This window comes from Pygocentrus nattereri, chromosome 12 (genome assembly GCF_015220715.1).
Source record: "Pygocentrus nattereri isolate fPygNat1 chromosome 12, fPygNat1.pri, whole genome shotgun sequence".
Taxonomy (NCBI): Eukaryota; Metazoa; Chordata; class Actinopteri; order Characiformes; family Serrasalmidae; genus Pygocentrus; species Pygocentrus nattereri.
Window position 1 is genome coordinate 34,381,173 of NC_051222.1, and position 17,500 is coordinate 34,398,672.

At 39.9% G+C, this 17,500-nt stretch overlaps 1 protein-coding gene and 1 pseudogene across 3 annotated transcripts in view; both read left to right on the forward strand.

Annotated features, from left to right (window-relative positions):
* epn3b (epsin 3b) overlaps window positions 1–17,500 on the forward strand; it is a 43,376-nt gene that overhangs the window by 638 nt on the left and 25,238 nt on the right. Inside the window, exon 1 of one of the 3 annotated variants that reach the window (XM_037543865.1) lies at window positions 11,965–12,025. The exons of the other annotated variants lie outside the window; for them this stretch is intronic. The gene's annotated coding sequence lies outside the window, so the exon portion shown is untranslated. Of the gene's footprint in view, window positions 1–11,964; window positions 12,026–17,500 lie in introns of those variants that run through there. 3 annotated transcript variants of the gene reach the window in all.
* Window positions 8,777–13,523, forward strand: LOC119264676 (annotated as a pseudogene).

A 17,500-nucleotide genomic window follows, 5' to 3' on the forward strand; every position in this document is an offset into this window, starting at 1 on the left:
TAGTCGATCAGCCAAGACTTACTTGGTGTTTCAAGTTTGCTTCTTTAGATTTTGGGAGCTGCAACTCTAACATAACTATTAAGTCATGGAGGTGCTTAACGTTAGTGTTTCATTGTAAGAGGTTCTGGTGCTGAATAAGAAAAACGTGAGTTCTCCTTCTGCACTGACTGCTGAAAAAGTTCTGTGATATGCAGTGGTACAAATTGTGAACCCTTTAGAATTTCTAGATTTCTGACCTAAAACCTCATCAGATTTTTCGCACAAGTCTTAACTGGAGACACAGAGAACCATATGAAACACACATGCACACACACACTAAGCCGCTTATCCTTCTGGGTCATGGGGGGAACTGGAGCGTATAGCAGCAGTCATCGGATAGAAGGCAGGATAAATGCTAGACAGGTCACCAGTCCATCGCAGGGCAGACAGACAGACAGACACATTCACTCACACCTAGGGGCAATCCAGCATGTCCAATTGGCCCGACTGCATGTCATGGACTGTGCGAGGAAACCGGAGAACCCAGAGGAAACCCACATAGACACAGGGAGAACATGCAAACTCCACACAGTCTTCCAGCTGGGGAATCAAGCCCAGGCCCTTCTTACTGTGAGGCAACCACGCCACCCACTGCACTACGAAACGTTTATTTCTTGAGGGAAATGATCTAATATTTCAGATCTGTGATGGTAAAAGTGTGTGAACCTTAGTTTTCAGTATCTGCTGTGACCCCACTGTGCAGCTGTACCTGCGACTAAACATAGCCGGTAACAGTTGATTAGTCCAGCGCAGCGGCCTGGTGGAGTTTTAGCCCCTCCATACAAAACAGCTTCAGCTCTATTATGTTGATAGGTTTCCTCCCTTGAACTGCTCCTTCAGGTCTTTCACAACATTTCTACAGGATTAAGGTCAGGACTTTGACTTTATTCTTCTTTAACCAGTCTTTGGTAGAACGATTCTCTTGAGTTTCAGCTCACGGACAGATGTCCTGCCATTATCCTTTAGGATTTGCTGGTATAATTCAGAGTTCATTGTTCTATCAATGATGGTAACTCATCCTGACCCTGACCCACAGGCCCAAACTATGATACTACCACCACCATGTTTCCCAGATGGGATAAACTTTTTTATGCTGGAATGCAGTGTTTCCATTTCTCCAAACATAACGCAGCTGACAAAAAGATCTATTTTGGTCTCATCTGTCCACAAAACATGGTTCCAGTAGCCTTCTGGCTTCTGGTCCATGTAATCAGCTTCTCCTTGTAACCCTACCATGCACACCAATGTTGTTCAGTGCTCTCCTGATGGTGGGCTCATGAACACTAACATTAGCCACTGTGAGAAAGGCCTTGAGTTGCTAAAGGGTTCCTTTGTGACCTCACAAAATATTACAACTTGCACCAAGTTGATATAATCCATGTTTACAGATAACAGTATGTCATGCAGTATCATAATTACATCTATTAGAGAGTGCTTAACACGGTTTGGGCCAAGTGTGTGATGATTTAGTTATGCAGTTAGCATCTTTCTAATTCATAAGCTTGCCTTACATGCTAGCGACATTAGCTCCATAGCTCCAACCAAACTTCAGATGCCTAACGTGTCTTGGCCGATTGGCTACATTTGGGGTAATTTTACTCAGTTTAGAATTTGCTAAACTGTTGTATACGAAATGGTAATTATAGCACCAAAAAGGGTTCTTCTGTTGTTAAGCTGTCAACTTTGCCAAACTTTGTTTGGTGTTATATAGTACCTTACACAATACGTTCTCCATCAAGCTGAAGAAACATTTCACCATGCAAACAACTATTTAGCCAGACAAATGGTTCTTTGAGAGTTCATGGTACATTATGGAACCATTGCTTTAAAAATCCTTTGAAGTACCATCTTTTTAAAGAGTGTACTTCATGTCAAGGATGATCACAGGTCACTTCATGCAAGTCCGAGTTGAGTCTCCAGTTTCTGGGTTGTGAGTTTCAAGTCTTTACTCAAGAATTTTGGTTAAGTATCATTATTAGCTGCACCGTGATGCAGTGAAGTAAATCAATCTAAACACCTTAAATTAAAGAAAAACCCTGAGTGTTTAAAGGAAACACTGCCTTTTACTGCATGTAGCTCTGGCCTTCCTTCTGAATGGTTGTCAATGCCACTGTAAGCTTTGGGAGAACAGCATGGTGTTACTCAGGACCATACCAGAAATTCCAGAGGGTCCAAAAGGTTATGGAAATGAAAGGTTATACCAATTTACGTGCAGGTGGTCCTGTGGATGGGTAGTTCGTTGCAGGCTCGTGGATCTTCATGAATTTCGGGTTTTTATTTTTCTCTTTTGATTTTATATTCAAATATCTATAAGAGGTTATGAACAGAAACCTCGTAAAGCATGGAGAAAAACTATGACTGTAGCAAAAATGCCAGAAGGTCCAACAAATTTACTTGTAGGTGGTCATGCAGATGCATGGTTATTTCACAGTTGGTGGTCCTAATTTATTCAGTCTTGCTCAGTTCTTTCTTTTCTCAGGCTCATATTTCAGAAATCTTAAGTTGTAGTGACACAGAATTAGTCAGTCCCCTGTGGTTAAAATAAACAAGTGAGGCTTCACTGGTCAAAAAACAGGCGAATGTCAGATCCAAAACAAGCCAAATACAGCAGCTGACAAACATAAGGTCCAGGCAAACAATATCCAAATCGGGAGCAGACAAAGGAAGGCAAAGAAGATGCACAGAAAGTCAACTAAAACGTGGAGAAGCTCAGTAGCTCTGTGAAAGAATCAAAACCTCACACTGAACTAAGCTAAAGCCCAGGCTTGTAGAGTAACTAAACATGATGAAAGAAACAGATGAGGCAAGTCAGTAGTCAGGTGAGGCAGATAGATGGAATGATGTGACATCACAGTCACATGTTCCCCCAGAAGGTTATGGGAATTGGAGTCCACTCCCTTGGACAGTCAGATCTGCAAGGATGTGCGACGTGTCAACATGTGACTCAAGTATGACTCAAATCTGAGTCACTGATTCAAGTCCCCATCTCTGCCTCACGTTGTGTTTTTATAGCATTTAAATAGAAGTTGGGCTGTAGATCTAGAAGATAAAAATCCTAAATCTAAAAGTTAAATCTTTTAGCTTTTGTCCGTTTTTTTACAGATACCGTAAAAACACGCCACATAAGCAAGTCTATTTGAGATGACTTGGCAACTCGACGCAGTTCGAGGCAACTGAGTGTTTAATTTGACCTGCTAATTGGTGGGTTGTAAGCGTCCATTGTGTGTTAGCTACATTAGCCTCATAGCTCCAGTGGAAAACCAAAGAATCAACTACATTTGGGGTAAAGACGGAAACTGTTAAGCCCTGGTGGTACATTTGTTTGAATTGACAGCTTACGTGTGTCTTTGAAGACCGCTCTGTTCTTTTGTTGGCTATGGCTGTTGCAGTGCAGGGGTGGACAGCTGCAGTTGGCTTGATATGAGTTAGCACAGTTTTGAGCTTTCCCCGGTCTAAATCTGCCAGTTTCAGCCCAGCAGCTCAGCTTAGAACAGCTGAATCATGTGTATTAGGGCATCTGAGGGGACTTCACCCTACTCCAATGCTGTGACCCTCAGAAGTAAAGAAGCCCCTCTCTGCTCCAGAGTGATAAACCGTTAATAAAAAAAACAAAACACAGTGACATTTTCTGAAAGGTGAGCAGTGTTGATGAGCAGAGTGAGTGGTCACTCATTACTCAGTTCCACCCTGACACTCAGCACCATGACTCAACCCACACAGCTATTTCTGGACACGAAGAGCGCTCTCACACACTAGTACGCCCACGCGCTCTTACACACACACACACACACACACACACACACACACAGCTTTCGCGAGCGTGCTCTAGTTTGCTCATTTTTCTTCTGAAAGCAGACTGGGAGCATTTTGTGTGACTTTACTGTTTGTTTTCTCCCTGTGTGGGTGCTAGAGTTTGAAACGCTCATCCAAATCTGATGGAACCGGACTATTTGCATCAGATTCTCAAATAATTGTCAGACTCGGGTTGAGCTCACATTACAAATGGGTTCAAGTTCTTCCTCTAGTTTTGTTCTTTCTCCATACACATTCAGAAAAAGGTCGTAAATTGCCACTGGAGTGGTACCTTCAAAAGCACATCTTCGGTTAGGAATCCTGATTGCACCATATCTCATTGCTATTATATTTGTAAAAGTATACCTATTTAAGGTACACAGCTGAACATCAAACTCAAAGCCATTACATTGGATCAGATTATTGAGCGCATGTAAATGAACTCACTGCTTGTGCCTTCATAAAAAAACGATGTATTACTTTCGTGCATTACTTTCTTTCTGACAATGTACTTCTATTACCTTCAACAATTCTTATAGTAGGCTCCCGAGTGGCGCAACCATCTAATCATTGGCTCTCTCATCAGCTGGTTGCGAGTTCGAACCCTGGTGATGCTACGGCCGTCCGTAGCCGGGAGTCCAAGAGAGCGCAATTGGCCTCATTCTCTCTGGACACGGGTGGGTAGGATGGGCCCCCTTCTCCCCCCATCACTCAATGCGATACTAGGCAGTGCAGGTGTCTGTTAGTTGACATAACAGATCTGGAGGTTGGCGCTTTCCTCCGAGCGCCTTCGCCTGTCCCATGACGTTGCGTGAGCGGCAGTTTGTAAAAAAGCTGTGGCTGGTTTCACAGGTCTCGGAGGAAGCGATAAACGCTAGACTATCTCTGCCTTCCCAAGCTTAAACAGTCTGTGGCTACGGGTCCATGTTTAGGCACTTGTGTTAAAGGTGTAACAAAGTATAGCATATTTACTCACAGATATAATAAGGACTTAAGCGTTTTACAGATTTTGATTTTAGTATTTGAATGTTGGCATCTCAAACGGTTAACTAAGTACTCGTGTTTTCACACGGATCCCTAATAGAAACATTCGTTCAAAACACTTTTTAGGCTAAAATAGTGGATCACACCATTTTTTTCAAAGAAATCTGCCAGGATATTTTCACACTCCTCCAAAAACAGGGTGTTAATGTCTATTTTCAGTATGTATTTGTATTAAAATGGCTGAGATTTTGATTTTAAATTTTTTTTTTTTTGGTCAAAACTTTTTTGCTTTCTCTTTTGGGCCCAAAACTGAAACGGCCATGTTTGGCTGAAATTATTCAGTGGCTGAATTTTTGGTTTATTCATACTAGTGAGATATTCTGGCTTGGTTAGATGTTTGTGATGATTACAGACAGAACTCTGATCACACCATGACTCACACACATGCTGAACACACTCATCCACATGCACATATGAATCTCTCTCTCTCTCTCTCTCTCTCTCTCTCTCTCTCTCTCTCTCTCTCTCTCTCTCACTCGTCTCCTCTTTTGTCTTCAGAGACTGAAAGTCTTCTGGAGTCAGCATCTCTACATTGATACACTGTCTGAACTCTGTATGTGTCTCCATCTCTCTGCTCTGATGTGCATAATAAATACTAGCGATGAAGTGATACCATTTTTCCAACTGATTTTATGTTATTTTTTTTAGCATGCAGTTTTTTGAATGAGTGCAATGTCCCTTCACAGTAAACCAGTAAAATTTAGCTGATTTAAAAATGCATTAGCTAGCTATGCTACATTAGTTACCTTAGAGCGAGTAGCGCTGCAGTGGTGAAGAGTAGGTTTTGTTCCACATCAGAAAAGCACTTCCATACAGCTGTAAAGAATGTTTCATAGTTTTGATCTCTGCTCCTCCTCTGCATCTTTCAACAACAGTCTCTGTAGCACAGTGACAGCAGGAATCACATCCGAGGCTAAAGCATCTGAAGAGCTCATTTGGGGAGTTTTCCGTTTTGTTAAAGTCTTTTGATTGGCTGGTTGAGCTATAGTTGAATATCCTCTAATGCCAGGCATAAACTTTGTAAATTTTAGTTCTCACACTTTCTCTACATTTTGAAAAATGGTCAGTTGACATCCATGGCAATAGATAGCACTTCAATGCATTAACTGTGAAGATTTGGTTCTGTAGCTGAACTGACTTTTATTTACTTGATCGGTTTCCAAAACATGACATTACATCTTTGCACATGAGAAATCATCTGTAGAAAAGTGAATGGAGGCATTGTGCTTCTGTTCTGCTTGCAACACCCATGTTTGTTTTCTTCCCTGGCTCATCAAAGCCTTATAGAACATGAGTTATTATTGTACTGCTGCTGTGACAGCAGTTATTACACATTTGCTGCAAAAACAATAGTTCATCTCGGTGTGAAGAAGATATTACCACTGACTCATCATCTGAAGTGTGTAATCTGTGGGAAAATGTGTTTTTTTTTTTTTGTTGTTTTTTTTTTCTCATCATATAACTGAGAAATCAGGATGAATATGAAAATATGACATTTAGGTGAAACTGTTGTACACTGCAGTGATTAAGCTTATGTGCTTGTGGTTGTGTTTCACACAGATGAACAGAGATAAAAGATGAAATTACAAAAAAACTAGCAAAAACTATGACTACTGCTGCTACTAGTAATAATTTTTAGTTGCTCATCCATCTACTTATCCAGAGTCACTCATCTAGCCATGCCACAGTGGTAGGTAAATGCAGAGTTGGGAGTCTTGTCCAAGGACACTTAACGTTGCATGGTGCATTTGATCAAATGAGGAATTACATCCTAGGTTTTCACATGGATGACTGCAATATGATCGATTACTTATCACAAAACTACAGTAGTAGTAGTGCTGGTAGTAGTTGTAGTAGTAGAACTGGTAGAAATAGAGGTATTAGAAGTAGTAGTAAAGGTAGTAATAGTAGTAGTGGAACTGATAGAAATAGAGGTATTAGAAGTAGTAGTAAAGGTAGTAATAGTAGTAGTGGAACTGATAGAAATAGAGGTATTAGAAGTAGTAGTAAAGGTAGTAATAGTAGTAGTGGAACTGATAGAAATAGAGGTATTAGAATTAGTAGTAAGGTAGTAATAGTAATAGTAGTAGTAGTAGTAGCAGAAGTAGTAGAACTGGTTGAAGTAGAGGTATTAGAAGTAGTAGTAAGGGTAGTAGTAGTAGTACTAGTAGTAGTAGTAGTAGTAGTAATAGTAGTAATGATATTAATAGTAGTAGAACTGGTGCAAGTAGAGTTATTAGCAGTAGTAGTAGGAGTAGTAGTAGTACTTGTAGTAATAGTAGCAGTAGAACTGTTAGAACTCAAGTTATTAGAAGTAGTAGTATTGGTAATAGTAGTAGTAGTGGAGGTAGTTGTAGCATTAATAGCATAAAGAGTAATAATAGTAGAAGTTTAAGTAGCAGCAGCAGCAGTAATAGCAGTAGAGGTGTTAGTAGCAGTGGTGGTGAATGTAGTGTTAATATTAGGTGGTAATATGAATGTAGTGGTAATATGTAGTGGAATGTAGGAGGTAATATTAGTAGTACTGGTAGCAGCAAGAATAGCAGTAGTTGTAGAAGAACTAATAGTACTAGTAAATATACACTAGATTTCTGCTTTCACATGCATATGAACTTGAGTGACATCCCATTCTCAATCCATAGGGTTTAATATGATGTCAGCTCACCCTTTGCAGCTATAACAGCTTCAACTCTTCTGGCAAGGCTCTCCACAAGGGTTAGGAGTGTGTTTATGGGAATTTTTGGCTGTTCTTCCAGAAGTGCATTTGTGAGGTCAGACACTGATGTTGGACGAGAAGGCATGGCTCACAGTTTCCACTCTAATTCATCCCAAAGGTGTTCTATCGGGTTGAGGTCAGGATTCTGTGCAGGCCAGTCAAATTCTTCCACCAAACTTGCTCATCCATGTCTTTATGGACCTGCTTTGTGCGCTGTTGCTCAGTCATGTTGGAACAGGAAGAGGCTGTTCTTAAACTGTTCCCACAAAGTTGGGAGCATGAAATTGTCCCAAATCTCTTGATACTGAAGCATTAAGAGTTCTTGTCACTGGAACTAAGGGGCCGAGCCCAACTCCTGAAAAACAACCCCACACCATAATCCCCCCTCCACCAAACTTTACACTTGGCACAGTGTAGTCAGACAAGTACCGTTCTCCCGGCAACAGCCAAACCCAGACTCATCCACCGGATTACCAGATGGAGAAGCGTCACTCCATTCCATGAAGCTCTCTATGCTGTTCTTGAGCTGATCTGAAGGTCACATAAAGTTTGTAGGTTGGCAACCTCTATGTGCCTGTGCATCACCACCCGCTGACCACGCGCTCTCATTTTACGTGGCCTATCACTTCGTGGCTGAGTTGCTGTCGTTCCCAATCACTTCCACTTTGTTATAATCCCACTGACAGTTGACTGTGGAATATTTAGTAGTGAGGAAATTTCACGACTGGACTTGTTAAATAGGTGCCGTCCGATCACGGTACCACGCTGGAATTCACTGAGCTCCTGAGAGCGACCCATTCTTTCACTAATGTCTGTAGAAGCAGTCTGCAGGCCTAGGGGCTTATATATATGTATATATATATATATATATATATAATATAGTGTGGTAGTGTTAGTAGAAGTAGTAGATGTAGTAGTAATAATAGTAGTAGTAGTAGCAGTAGTAGTAGATGTAGTAGTAATAATAGTAATAGTGGCAGCAGCAGTAGTAGTAGTAGATGTAGTAGTAATAATAATAATAGTAGCAGCAGCATTAGTAGTAGATATAGTAGTAATAACAGTAGTATCAGCAGTAGTAGTAGATGTAGTAGTAATAATAGTAATAGTAGCAGCAGCAGTAGTAGTAGATATAGTAGTAATAATAGTAGTAGTAGCAGCAATAGTAGTAGTAGTAGATGTAGTAGTAATAATAGTAATAGTAGCAGCAGCAGTAGTAGTAGATATAGTAGTAATAATAGTAGTAGTAGCAGCAATAGTAGTAGTAGTAGATGTAGTAGTAATAATAGTAATAGTAGCAGCAGCAGTAGTAGTAGATATAGTAGTAATAATAGTAATAGTAGTAGCAGTAGTAGTAGATGTAGTAGTAATAATAGTAATAGTAGCAGCAGCAGTAGTAGTAGATGTAGTAGTAATAATAGTAGTAGTAGCATCAATAGTAGTAGTAGTAGATGTAGTAGTAATAGTAGCAGCAGCAATAGTAGTAGATATAGTAGTAATAGTAGTAGTAGTAGCAGCAGTAGTAGTAGTAGTAGTAGTAGTAGTAGATGTAGTAGTAATAATAGTAGCAGTAGTAGCAGCAGTAGTAGTTGTAGTAGTGATAGTAGAGGAAGTAATAATGATAGTAGCAGTAGTAGTTGTAGTGATAGTAGAGGAAGTAATAGTGATAGTAGCAGTAGTAGTTGTGGTAGTGATAGTAGAGGAAGTAATAGTGATAGTAGCAGTAGTAGTTGTAGTAGTGATAGTAGAGGAAGTAATAGTGATAGTATCAGTAGTAGTTGTAGTAGTGATAGTAGAGGAAGTAATAGTGATAGTAGCAGTAGTAGTAGTAGTGATAGTAGAGGAAGTAATAGTGATAGTAGCAGTAGTAGTAGTAGTAGTAGTGATAGTAGAGGAAGTAATAGTGATAGTATCAGTAGTAGTAGTAGTGATAGTAGAGGAAGTAATAGTGATAGTAGCAGTAGTAGTTGTAGTAGTGATAGTAGAGGAAGTAATAGTGATAGTATCAGTAGTAGTTGTAGTAGTGATAGTAGAGGAAGTAATAGTGATAGTATCAGTAGTAGTAGTAGTGATAGTAGAGGAAGTAATAGTGATAGTAGCAGTAGTAGTTGTAGTAGTGATAGTAGAGGAAGTAATAGTGATAGTAGCAGTAGTAGTTGTAGTAGTGATAGTAGAGGAAGTAATAGTGATAGTAGCAGTAGTAGTTGTAGTAGTGATAGTTGAGGAAGTAATAGTGATAGTAGCAGTAGTAGTTGTAGTAGTGATAGTAGAGGAAGTAATAGTGATAGTAGCAGTAGTAGTAGTAGTGATAGTAGAGGAAGTAATAGTGATAGTAGCAGTAGTAGTTGTGGTAGTGATAGTAGAGGAAGTAATAGTGATAGTAGCAGTAGTAGTTGTAGTAGTGATAGTAGAGGAAGTAATAGTGATAGTATCAGTAGTAGTTGTAGTAGTGATAGTAGAGGAAGTAATAGTGATAGTAGCAGTAGTAGTAGTAGTGATAGTAGAGGAAGTAATAGTGATAGTAGCAGTAGTAGTAGTAGTAGTAGTGATAGTAGAGGAAGTAATAGTGATAGTATCAGTAGTAGTAGTAGTGATAGTAGAGGAAGTAATAGTGATAGTAGCAGTAGTAGTTGTAGTAGTGATAGTAGAGGAAGTAATAGTGATAGTATCAGTAGTAGTTGTAGTAGTGATAGTAGAGGAAGTAATAGTGATAGTATCAGTAGTAGTAGTAGTGATAGTAGAGGAAGTAATAGTGATAGTAGCAGTAGTAGTTGTAGTAGTGATAGTAGAGGAAGTAATAGTGATAGTAGCAGTAGTAGTTGTAGTAGTGATAGTAGAGGAAGTAATAGTGATAGTAGCAGTAGTAGTTGTAGTAGTGATAGTTGAGGAAGTAATAGTGATAGTAGCAGTAGTAGTTGTAGTAGTGATAGTAGAGGAAGTAATAGTGATAGTATCAGTAGTAGTAGTAGTGATAGTAGAGGAAGTAATAGTGATAGTAGCAGTAGTAGTTGTAGTAGTGATAGTAGAGGAAGTAATAGTGATAGTAGCAGTAGTAGTTGTAGTAGTGATAGTAGAGGAAGTAATAGTGATAGTAGCAGTAGTAGTTGTAGTAGTGATAGTTGAGGAAGTAATAGTGATAGTAGCAGTAGTAGTTGTAGTAGTGATAGTAGAGGAAGTAATAGTGATAGTATCAATAGTAGTTGTAGTAGTGATAGTAGAGGAAGTAATAGTGATAGTAACAGTGGTAGTTGTAGTAGTGATAGTAGAGGAAGTAATAGTGATAGTAGCAGTAGTAGTTGTAGTAGTGATAGTAGAGGAAGTAATAGTGATAGTATCAGTAGTAGTAGTAGTGATAGTAGAGGAAGTAATAGTGATAGTAGCAGTAGTAGTTGTAGTAGTGATAGTAGAGGAAGTAATAGTGATAGTAGCAGTAGTAGTTGTAGTAGTGATAGTAGAGGAAGTAATAGTGATAGTAGCAGTATTAGTTGTGGTAGTGATAGTAGAGGAAGTAATAGTGATAGTAGCAGTAGTAGTTGTAGTAGTGATAGTAGACGAAGTAATAGTGATAGTAGCAGTAGTAGTTGTAGTAGTGATAGTAGAGGAAGTAATAGTAATAGTAGCAGTAGTAGTAGAGGTATAATTAGAAATAGCAGAGCTAGTAGTAACATTAGTAATAGTTGTTGTGTTCAATACATTACATACACTGCTGTACAGGACTAACACAATACAATTATATGTGACTTTTACTGTTATAGCAGTATCATTCAAGCTGAATGTGAGTGAAGTTATTAAGAGTGAAGCGTTACAACACAAGTGGTTAATTCTGTGTTGCAGTGGATCTGTTTGATAATCCTGTTCATCTCTTAATTCTGACACAGTGTGTCATGAATAAATCCACAATGCATTGGCTTAAATGAGTGCAATAGTTAAGTTAGTTAGACCTGCTCACTCTGCAGCATCTGTGCTGTTTGAATGACTCTTCTTGCAAGCATTGCTCTGTTTGTGCTTTGTTATCAATCTAAGCTGATTTTATAGAGGTCATGCTGGGTAATTAGACACAGGGTCTGATGCATGAAGCTAATACTCCCATCAGATTTCAATATTTAGCTGCAGAAAAACGGAAGCGGTCTCGCAGGCCACATTTGGGCCGGTAGTTTTGAGACCCCTGGTGTAAAGGAAAGCGATGCATACTGATTTTCTAATTGATGTCCTTGAAATGCACTCCCTGTCACTCACTGATATTATTCAGTCATTTGTGTGTGGTTGTGTCCTTCCTCCCAGAATAGCCACAGACGGTCCAAACTGGATTTTAATCTAATGCTGCAGCGGACAGTGAATGCTTTTCTTCGGAGATGCTCTCTGATGCTTTGCTGCATTCGGAGAGTCTCAGGCTGAATGTGGACTACGCTGTTTCTTTTGCTCAACCTACACAGAAAGGTATTGCATGAAAGGGTTATGAATACCTGACCTGATGTCTGAGAAATTCACCATCATCAACAATACATATAAAAACTCAGAAAACACAATTAGACTCACTGCTGGAATTATTGTCGCTTGCTTTTCCAAACAAACAAAAAAAAAACATTTCTAGGAGATGTGTACTTCAGCACAATGGCACAAAATGAAATACCCATGCAAAAAAGGGAAAATGTCCAAACAGTACCAGAAATATCCATTTAAAAACAGTGACAATTGCCTAAAATATAAATCCGTAAAAGCAGAGACAAATTGGATCCCTAATATTTCAGAGACCTTTGTGTATGTTGTCGTCTTGGGTCGAATTCCATAATTTTTTCCTACCAAATTCAGTCAGATTAAACAGATTCAGAATGGCTTGCACCTGGATCACTCGACTGACCACACACTACACGTTTCAAACAATGTTAAATCGGAAATAAAAAATATCCATAAATACTATTAACTTAAGATTCATTTGAATCAACCTGAATATGGTACCAGGTGCTACTTACAACCTTCTACAAGTGTTGTGCAACGGTACGCAACTCTGGTCCTGGAGGGCTGGTGTCCTCACAGGTAAGTGCAATCAGGTGTGACTGAGTAGGTAAAACACCATGCAGGTGTCACTGATCCTCCAGGACCAAAGATGCACCCCTCCCTGGTCTAGTCCACAAGCCATTATGTTACCGCGCACATTGATGGCATGCATCAAGGTTCCAAACTCAGCCCTATAAAGTTCTGATGTTTAATGAGTTAATAGTACAATTAGAACAGCCTGAACGGAGAACTGAGCCCGCCAAAAGGAGTCTAGGAACTCTTAGAAGTAAAGGCTTTTAACAGTCATTGGTCACACATCTAGAATCTAGAAAAGAAATAAATAGATTATGAAAATGTGTCTTGGGTGCCTAAGATTTTCGCATAGTACTCTATATATGCAAAAACCATTGAATAATAATATGTATATTGAGTATATATATATACAGTAAACGTGATTTGATTTTGATTTGATTCATAACTCTCATTAAGGTCGTGTGGTGTGGTTGTTTGAATTAGTATGAATCAGTCAGAGTGATGATTATGACAGTATCGTGCACATCTGAGAAACTGTGAACTGAACTGAACTGAACTGAGAAAGAGAAAATGAGCAAACACCATGGCAGGAATAGTAACACGAGTGCAGCTGTGTGGGAGGCAGAGAGAAAATTTGGCAGCCCTCAGCAGAAAGGTGATACAGGCTACATGTCCACTGAGTCCAGTGTCTCCTCGTCACCTTCACATGCAAGCCTGTGTGCCTCTGCTTGTTTCATCTCTCTCATTACAGTTCTCATCATTCTCATTTTTGTCATACATTTCAATGACTTTCTCCTTTTAAGTCTTGCTTTCTCTCAGTGGTTGTTTCCTTAGCGAAGTCTTTCTTTTGAGTCTTACTCCCTTTCAGTGTCTCTTCCTCATACTCTCAGAAGGTTTCTCCCTTTGAGCCTTGGTTCTTCTCTGTTTTTCTTCATTCTCTTAGGGAATTTCTCCTTCTGAGTCTTGCTTCCTCTCAGTGATTGTTTTGCATGTTCTGAATGAGTTTGTTTTTTGATTCTTAGTTGCTTTGTGTTGTTCTTCCTCATGTTCTTCCTCATGTTCTCCTCTGTTGTTCTCCCTCATGTTCTCAGAAAGTTTCTCCTTTTGACACTTGGTTCTCTTCTGTTGTTCTTCCTTATGTTCTCAGATAGTTTTTCCTTTTGATTTTTGGTTCTCTTCTGTTGTTCTTCCTCATGCTCTTATGGAGTTTCTTATTTTGAGTCTTGGTTCTCCTCTGTTGTTCTCCCTCATGCTCTTATGGAGTTTCTTATTTTGAGCCTTGGTTCTTCTCTGTAGTTCTTCCTCATGCTCTCAGAAAGGTTCACCTTTTGAGTCTTGGTACTTCTCTGTTTTTCCTCCTCACGTCTCAGAAAGTTACTCATTTTAGTCTTGGTTCTTCTCTGTTGTTGTTCCTCATGCTTTTTAAAGGCTTTTACTCACACTGTATAACTCAGTGATGCTCATTAGGGGTCCACACCTACATTCCTGGAAAACTGCATTGGGTCTGTTGTACAATTCACTACTTATAAAACTGAATGTGAAATTTGGACACTTAACTAAACACATGCAAATATATGTGTTTATAACCCTGAGTAAGGTAAATACAGTGCAATTGTATTTACAGTGCTGTTGTATTTACCTTAAACAAGTTAATAAATGTGTGCATTATTTCCACATTAATATATCATATCAACATAATTACTGCCAATCGTACATAAACTGGAAAATGAAGCTCTGTTAATGGAATCAAGTAACATGAGCAAATTTTTTAACATGAGCAGAACATTTTACAGGATTACTTGTTTTGGCTTTAATGACATAATGAAATGAACTGATTATGCTATTACATTCTAATATTACTTACTGTTATAATATGAGTTAGTGAGTAAGCCAACTTAACTTCGTTAGTAAGCAGAACAGTTTTTTTTTTTTACATTCATAAAGTCTAAGTTTTAAAGTAGCCAAATGTCTTGGGTTAATACATTTGTAGTGTAGAGAGCTGATGCCCAAAGCTGATCCCCGCTGATCCTAAACCTGTCATTGTTCAGGCTTTGTTAGAGCCAGATGAAATATGAGGCCAGGCTTGCATTAAAACGCCTCATTCTTCAGTCCAGAATGCTGCTGCACTCCTACTCTCATTTATCTAATTTATGGTGCTCTTTGAAAAGGACAGAAATCTGATATGGGAAATCACATTATGTGACCATAACACTGCCACCCCCCTTCACTATTCTGCTGTGTGTGTGTGTGTGTGTGTGTGTGTGTGTGTGTGTGTGTGTGTGTGTGTGGGTGTGTAAAGTTGCTGATGTTTGCAGCAGCTATCCTAGAGGACAAATCTGAAAACCGTGTCTAATGCTCACCTCTGCCCTCTACTGTACAGCTATGCATTCAATTATATTAATAGGACACTGGTTTACTACTGGCTTTACTATGCAACAGTTCAGAAAAGATATAAAAAATACCTGCAGGGTGTGCGACAGGATTCATAGATTGAGAAAAGATGGTACAGTGGAGGGAATGTCTCATGAGATGTGTGGAAAATGGGTTGCAAAGCAGATGTTAGTGATTGGCAAAAAGGAGTCCTTGCATTTGGGTGTGTCAAAGGCCCTAGTGTGAAGGAAGTAGCTGAATTTGTAGGTGTATCGTAGCATACAGTCAAGTGGATTGACCAGCAGTGGCAAAAAATCCCAGCCTACAGGAAATTTCCATCAAGCAAGTATCATTTCTAGAAGTCAACGCAGGTCGTTTGCAGGGAACTGCTTAGCGTGAACGTATGGAGCACAATGACATGCAAGAGACCTTTGCTCACTTCTGCTCATAGAGTTGCCCAGTTACAGTGGATGAAGAGGCATGAAGAGATTGTTCATGACTGGAAACATGTTATCTGGTCAGATGAATCTGTTCTGCCTGTATATGAATGATGCTCAGCGTCGTGTTCATCATGGACCTCAGGAAGCCTTTGAGGACTGTTCAATATGTAGTTCAAGCTGGAGGAGCTCTGTGATATTCTGGTGGTGTTTTAATTATGCAGAAATTGCTCCTTTGGTTCAGGCGACAGTAAGTTTGAACCACAGTGCTTACACTGGGCTGCTAGACCACCAGGTTTTGGGAACATAACATTCTTATCCCTGCATTATAAGATGACACTTCTCACATTCACAGGTCTGCAAACGATGTACAATCAGGAGCATTCACACATGTCAACTGGCCTGCAAAATACCCAGATCTGAATCCTCGTGAAAATCTGTGGGACTTGCTGAAACCTAGAACAACAAGTAAGATGCCAGGGAAGGCATCCGCGAAGTTTGACATAATTGAACAATTCTTTGATGCAAGAGTGGCTAAACATTGATGTTGCCTACATCTAGACACTTGTCCAGTCCATGTTGAATCAAACTGAAGCTGTTATTCAAGCTCATTGAAGCATTTTCACTATTAGGTACGTTTCAGTCACAGGCGACTAATGTTTTGACCGGTTAGCTTATATATACATATATATGTATGCCAGCTGGGATGTGCATCCAGTAGAGGCCCTACATGCAGAATTCTAAATCAAAAGTGCAATGACATTCACCAAACAATGCATGTTTCCCATTGGCACTACATATCCATAAAAGAGCACTAAAATCCTGGATGCGTCTGGCAGCAGGTTCTCCTCATACACTCTTATTTAAAGCGCTCCAAGCCTAGAAGCTGAACACTGAAAAGAGCCCTCTGGGCCAGCTGGCCTTAGAGTTCACACATCCGCTACCATCGAACAGCTTTAGAGGTCAGAGCCCGTCTGATAGACAAATTCACATTCAACAACCAATCAAGCACAAATTTCTTATCTGGAAGATAAGACAACAGAACTATCCATAAAGCCATCGAACCATGAGAGAGAACTACATATTGGCCCCCGTATCAGAGAGGCACAACCTGACCAAATGCAGGGTGAGTGACCACAGTCTGGCCACAGAGGGGGCAGTCAGATAAAACCTGGCTGCCCATAGAAGAGAGGCTGTGTGGTCACTGTGAGTCAGTGGAGGTAGAGACGGAGATGCACTCTCTCCTTTGCTGTCAAAAAAAAAACAAACACATCAGAGATAAATGCACTCATAGCAAAAAGGGCTCTATATAATACCAGAGAAGTAGGGTTAGGGTTGTAACAATAGTAGATCCCTTTTTAAGAAGGGCACTGTACAGAACGTTCTACAAAACATTCTTCATCAATCTAAAGGAACATTTTTATGACCCAAGAAAAAAGGGGCTCATTGAGTGTTCATGGTTCCATAGAGAATGCTTGAAGAACCATTTTTGAGAGTGTAGTTTAATAAATTCAGTATATATATATTTTGTATTTCCAAAAGTATTCATCAGGAGTGTGTTTATGGGAATTTTTGACCGTTCTTCCAGAAGCGTTTGTGAGGTCAGACACTGATATTGGACGAGAAGGCCTGGCTCACAGTCTCCGCTCTAATTCATCCCAAAGGTGTTCTATGGGGTTGAGGTCAGGACTCTGTGCAGGCCAGTCAAGCTCTTCCACACCAAACTGGCTCATCCACGTCTTTATGGACCTGCTTTGTGCACTGGTGCACTGTCATGTCGGAACAGGAAGGGGCCGTCCCCAAACTGTTCCCACAAAGTTGGGAGCATGAAATTGTCCAAAATCTCTTGGTGCTGAAGCTTTAAGAGTTCCTTTCGCTGGAACTAAGGGGCCGAGCCCAACTCCTCTGTCATTTTACGTGGCCGACCACTTCGTGGCTGAGCTGCTGTCGTTCCCAATCGCTTCCACTTTGTTATAATCCCACTGACAGTCGACTGTGGAATATTTAGTAGTGAGGAAATTCCACGAATGGACTTGCTGCACAGGCGGCATCCGATCACGGTACCACGCTAGAGTTT